The sequence below is a fragment of the Piliocolobus tephrosceles genome, chromosome 2 (genome assembly GCF_002776525.5).
Source record: "Piliocolobus tephrosceles isolate RC106 chromosome 2, ASM277652v3, whole genome shotgun sequence".
NCBI lineage: Eukaryota > Metazoa > Chordata > Mammalia > Primates > Cercopithecidae > Piliocolobus > Piliocolobus tephrosceles.
In genome coordinates this window covers 169,296,767-169,303,398 of record NC_045435.1, presented here as the reverse complement: position 1 = coordinate 169,303,398, position 6,632 = coordinate 169,296,767, and positions in this window count along the sequence as shown.

Here is a 6,632-nt window from a genome sequence, read left to right as displayed (position 1 = left end):
CAATTAGTTTGGTTAGACAAAATTTAGAACAGGAAAATGGACTTGCTATTTGAAATGGTTCTGAACTTTTCAAATGTATGAAAATATACTGAGACCCAAGGTAACATAAAACTAACTTATTCAAATCCAGTGGCAATTTCTTGAGAAATTGGCTATTGGCATTTAATATTACAAAATATTTATTCTTAGAAAAATTTTGTTGTGACACAGGCAACTGTACCAACATAATTTCATCAAATAATATTAATTAATGGGTTCTTAAAGACAACCTAAATACACTGTAGAAGATGTTGAATAATAAAATTATATGATATGTAGAGTATTATATATTATTTATTACATATTTATATTAAGGATTCAGTATTTATTGAAAGTAAAATGCTAATTGCTACATGGTAACTTTTTGCTATGCTTTATTATGAAATACCATTTACTTTGCTGTATGTTGTCTATTGACATTTTTGGTTTTACATTATGAAAACTCCATAAAATTGCATTCATTTCAAATGTGAAGAGGTCATTGACTCTACTCTCAAATGCATTTGCAGATCATTTGGTAGGGTCTGAGGTAGAGCAGGAAGGCAACATAAATTCAAGTTCCTGGAGAGAGTGCCTAGAACAGAGACCCCTGGCATCTAAAGTGTCCAGAAAATGGGAGACAGGCATTTGGCAAGTTAGGTAAACTAAGCTAAATAATATTCTACATTTGGAATAGTATGAACTTTAGAGGTCGTCCAGCGATTGGCTAAACATACACACCGCATCAATTACAAGAGCAAAAATATAAGTAGTCAAGAAGGAAGTAAAAAAGAAGAAAATTATAGGAGACAGGTAAATAAAGTGGTGAGTATGGTGGAAGGAGACTCAGACGACAGGATTCGTTATTAGTCCTGGGCCTTATGGACACTGGGCAAGATTTCTAATGTGTATTTTTGTTTATTAAATATCCATAGTTGTGTTTTATTGTTTCTAAGATGCCATGCTACTTAAGTAATTACATATTATCTTAAATATTCTCATTTCCTCCCCCCATAGATAGTTTTTAGAGAACCACACAGGAAACTGAAGGAAGAGAATGTCCACTCAGTCAGCCAGATATGCTAGTATCTCATAGAAAGATAGTGATATATGACAGTTAACCTATTCTCACTTTTGAAATATATATTTCATCCTTTGAAATATTTTTTCATTTATATTTCTTCAGCTTTTCTCTATATTACACATTGTGGGGATGTGCTCAAATTAAAATTGGATACTATCATAATCTATGTACTTTATATTACATAGTTTTGCTATTAAATAAAATGCTTTGTAGGTCATTCATTTAACTTTTCTCTGGGTTCAGAAATGACAAAGTTTAAAGTCATGTGCATACTTCTTTGAACTCAGTAATGGATCAGACATTTCAGAGTTAGAAAAATTGGCAGAAGCGGTTTAGAAAAAGAGTATTCAAGATTTAGGAGTATATTGAATCATGAGAAAAAACTAAGAGAAAGAAAATAACAAAGGTACCAGTTTAAAAAGAGTTTTTGTTGTGGTGATATTGTTTGAAAATTCTCTATTTTTTCTCTATGCCTTCAGGCAAGATTCCTGTCTTCTAACCTAACCACATAAATATCTCTTCTATATGAAAAGTCTTTCAGAGCTTTTCTTGGAAATATTTCAGTATTTTTCAAGTCTCACCACGTAAACATTTTTGACAATTTTACTTTATTTCTGTGACTTAGTTTGATTTTATTATGTTTCATTTTCATGGATAGGTAAAATTTCCAGAGATTCCTCAATAGATATTTCTCCACATTTGCTGCTTACCAATGACCAGGGATTTAGAGTTGCTAAAAGGTACTTTCTTTTCCAAGTATCTGTGTTGTAATTATTCTACCATCACTACTAGAAAAAGAGCTTTTCATAAGACTGTAAACTTGAGATTTCTTCTGAAGTGAGCCATCCAATATAGTGCTACTCAGCCATTTCATAGCATGAAAATAAATGAGGATATCTGATCTCTTCTTTCCCAAAACATGAAATATAAGCTTCCTTGACCACAAGCATGCCTAACCAGTCATTCTAGTTAATATGTACCTTGTGATATTCTTATATGAATAGAAGAATAATCCATGTAGCTCACACAGTAGTCTTATCAAATAAGCAGTTAATAAACTACAGCTGTGATTAATTTTATTGTGACTAGTGTCTTCAAGTCAGTTCTACCTTTCCTTTCAAAAGTTTATGTTTCTTGGTTTGTAATTATTTCCTGGAGCACTCTGAGGCACAACATGCTTTTCTTTTACTATTTAGTTTGCTTTTGGTTTGGTTCAATCAAATGAGAATTTAAGCATCCAAGTTTCCAGAATTTTAGTACAAATAGTTCCAGAAAAACTGATAATCATACAACAGAGTCCAAATGAAATAAACAGTGTTTTTGAAATAATTACAATTATCATAAAGTTAATAAAAGAATAGAAAGGTGAACATTTCTAAGAAGGTTTTGAAAACAAAAATAACAAGCTAAGACTTGGTCTAGCAAATATTAAAACATAGAAAATGCTAGAATAATCATGACATCACAGGGCTGGCACAGAAATAGACATATTTATCAATGGAACAGCATTCAATCTAGAAACATTAAACCTTATATAGTAACTAAAAAAATTCATGCGATATAGATCCATTTTTCAATAATTTATGCTAAGCACCAGTTACATTGACAAAAAATTAGATCAGACTTTACTATACGTTATGTGCATATAATTTCTTGATAAGTAAAAGATGTGAAAAAAGTAAAGAAGACTGTAAGAAAATAGAAAAATTAAAATTTGAAGAGATTTCATATTTTGGTTCACCCTAAGATCCTAGAAACCATAAAGTGAAAAATATATACATTTAATTACATAAATATAAAAAAACTTACTTTGACAAAAAGTTACAATGAAATCAAAATAAAACTTACAGTCAAGAAAAAATGATTGCAAACAAGTATTAAATAAAGAATTGACCCCTCTAACACACAGAGTGCTCCTAAGTTAATAAGAAATGTATGTAGTGCATGTTTTATTTTAAAAGTCCAAGAGAAAAAGCATGTATTTCACTGAAATAAGTACAGACAAAAACATAAGATCAGATTATTATTAGTTATCAAAAAATGAAGTTAACATATAATACATTCATTGGTTTAGCAAAAATAAAAATTAATAGCGTCCACTGTTGGTGAAATTCTACATATGAGAATAAATGTGATTATTACAAGTTCTTTGGAAAGTAATTTGGAATTTAAGTAGTTATAATTTAGTTTAATATTATGTAAATGTAGGTGTAATTTAAACAAATAGTACTTATAGCACTTGGACTAGTTCTTCCATTTCATACCACTTATACAAATAAAATTACAGGATTAAGAGATAAATATTCCAGAATGGTTATCAGAGCATTGTTATTAATATTAAAGACTTGGAATAATCTGAATTTTCCTCAAAATTGGAATGATTAAATGGTACATCCCTTGATACCTTGGTATAAATGTAAGATTGATTATTATGTGGTTATTAACACAAATCAGGTTGATAAATGTGTTACTCTGAGAGAAAATCTAAAATACATATTTTAGCAAAAGCAAATTATAGAATGTATATATAGTGTGTGTACATGCACATGTGTAATCTTTGCAAATGTTTAAGATGCAAAATTAATTGCATGCAAATTATTGTCAAATTGCTAATAGTGCTTATATTTGAGATTGGAAGAAGAAAAGAAAATTATTAAGTTTATTTTACACACATCTTTTTATTTTCAAATGTTACAATGATTGAATTTTTGTAAGTTAGACTACTGAAAACCATCAAGTATTTCTAGTTTTTAATTTCACAGTCAAATGTAACTTGCTTAGTATGCTTACAACAATGTTCTCAGAGTTAATATTTGCTTTTTACTTATGAAAAAAATTTAGTTTCAGAAAGGTTAAATGACATATACAGTGACGCGTATCAGAAAGCACTCGTGCCAAGACTAAAAAACAAGCGTATTTGTGACTCCAAGTTCATGTACTTTCCAATTTATCCCATTATTTCTTGACTGTGTGTGTGAATGTTGAATTTTTCAGACTGACACAACTGGGTAGTTTAAATTGGATATACATTGATTCAGTTCATGTTTCTTGATGTGTAGACCAAGAAATTGAGTAAAAGTCTTAGATATCTCAGAGAATCACAAATGTGAGAGAAGTCATATTGGCTTAACCACTTTTTCGTTTTTTTTCTTTTTTTGTTTGTTTAGTCAAGAAAACCTAGGACCAAGAAGGGACAATTTTTCAGCTTCGCACAGTAGTAAACAACAAGAACTTTGGATTCAGGCATATCTAGCATCAATTTCCAACTGAGTCATTTATTAACAGTGACATTCACTGTTAAATATCTCTAAGCCTCTATCAACTGTTTAAGCCAAAACACCAAAGGTTTATCCTCAATCTCTTTCTGCCTTAAAACTTTACATCAAACCCATAATTAAGTCCTGTTAAAATGAGTGCCAGAATGTCTCTAATTAGACTATGCTGTCAATATCCACTGTAAATCCAAGCCACAATTATATTTTGCTTCATCTATTGCAATATCTTCCCTAAAGTTTAACCCCTTTTCACTCTTGCCTTCTCAAATTCATTCTTTGTAATACTGCCCTCTTTTTAAAATATGCATTATATTAAGTCAATCTACTTAAAAGACTTTTGTGGAAGATAGGTTTTAGAAAAAAACTACCTGCTTTACCATGATCTAAAAGGCCCTCATGATCTGACTCCTGCCTAAGGCTCTGGCCTCATATCTCAAACCCATCCCCTATTCCAGAGTTAATATGATTTTTTTTATGTTGCTCAGATTTTCAAGTTCTCTCTTGGTTCAAAGCCTTTCCACTTTGCTTTTTTCCCATACCTGGAAATGTTTTCCTTTTAGTCTTCATATAGCTGACACATTCTTATTATTCAGGTCTTAGATAAAACTTTGTGTTCTCATAGTTCTAGAGGTCCGAAATCTGAAACGGGTTCACTAAGATGAAATCAAGGTGTAGGCAAGGCTGCATTTCTTTTGGAGGCTCTAGCAAAAAATCCATTCCCTTTTCTTTTCTAGCATCTAGAAGCTATTTTGCCCACCACATTCTTGGTCACTGACCTTATTTTCTTCTCCAAATCTTGCTAAAACCATTCACTTTAAAAATTTTTAAGATATTGAGTTCTCTCTGCTAATATACTCTTTTTATTTTTTCTTTTAAGTCTTTGAACACATTTTTAAGAACTGTTTTAAAGTTCTTGTCTGTTAATTCCAATATCTGGGTCATCGTGGAGTCTGACTGCTTATTCATCTTTCCTATAAGAATATTCTCCTCTTTTATATACTTGCAGTTAAATTCTACATGAACTTCAGTAGCATGTTTAGAGACTGGATTCGTTTATCTTTCTCTGAAAAATATTGGCATTCGTTCTAACAGAAAGTGTTGGCTAGCAACACTGACCCTGTAGAACCCTGGTCTTATACTTTATTGGATGAGATGATTTGGGTTTTATCCTTATTCTCATTGTGAATTCCTTACTTCTGGCATATAGATTTTCTTCCTAAAGTGCATCCTTTCTGCGATTTCAACAGAAATCTCGAGATTTTTAGTCTATTCTCTCCAACTTAGTGGGACTCCAACTCAACTACCCTGAGTTGAACTACAAGTAGTTTTAGTTCAACTACCTTGAGACTGTCATACTGTGATATGTCCAACCTTACCAGTTGGGAGGTGACATGGAGGAGACCCTGGACCAGCAGCTCTAGCTGAGCTCTCAGCTGAGAATGAGTATCAATTTGACAGCTATGTAAGTCAGGCTATTGTGAAAGTAGATCTTCCAGTCCCATTAAAGCTGTCCCAGGTGAAATTACATGGAGCAAAGATAATCTATTCTCACTGAGCCTTGCCCAACTTGTAGAATTTAGTTTTACTCTAAGTATTTTCATTAACAACTAAATAACATGTCAATACATATCCACGTATATATTATTCACACTTCACAAAACAAACACTGAACCACATACATTTTTAAAAATAAAATTATTCATATGCTGGACACACACAACTAGCCCCACAAAATTAATTCTATTAACAGTACATGGATCACTGTATATATTTCCACATATCATACATACGTATGTATTTACATAAACTCATATGTATTCATTTATAAATTATATAAGAAGTTTTAAAAATATTTTCTACTACGTATCTGATAATTTCTATACACCTATCAATACAAATGCATTTACTTTATCTTACTTAACTGTTGTGGCATTTTGTGTTATACTTTGTATTATGTATATGCCAGAAGTTAAGAATGGGTATTTAGGTTATTTTTTACTCGGGGTCATCGATACTGCTCTAATAAACTTTCTTTTATAGATGTGTACACACACAGAAATATTTCTATATAATAAATATTTACAAATAAAACTCGTGTTAAGAAATTTACACCTTTTAAAGTTTAATTAGAGACTATAAGTTGCTGTTCATAAAATCAATCATGTATAAGATGATTTTATACATGATTACTACACCCTTACTAACACTAGACATTGCAAATCTGAAAAATATTTTTGCCAATATTATAAGCCAAA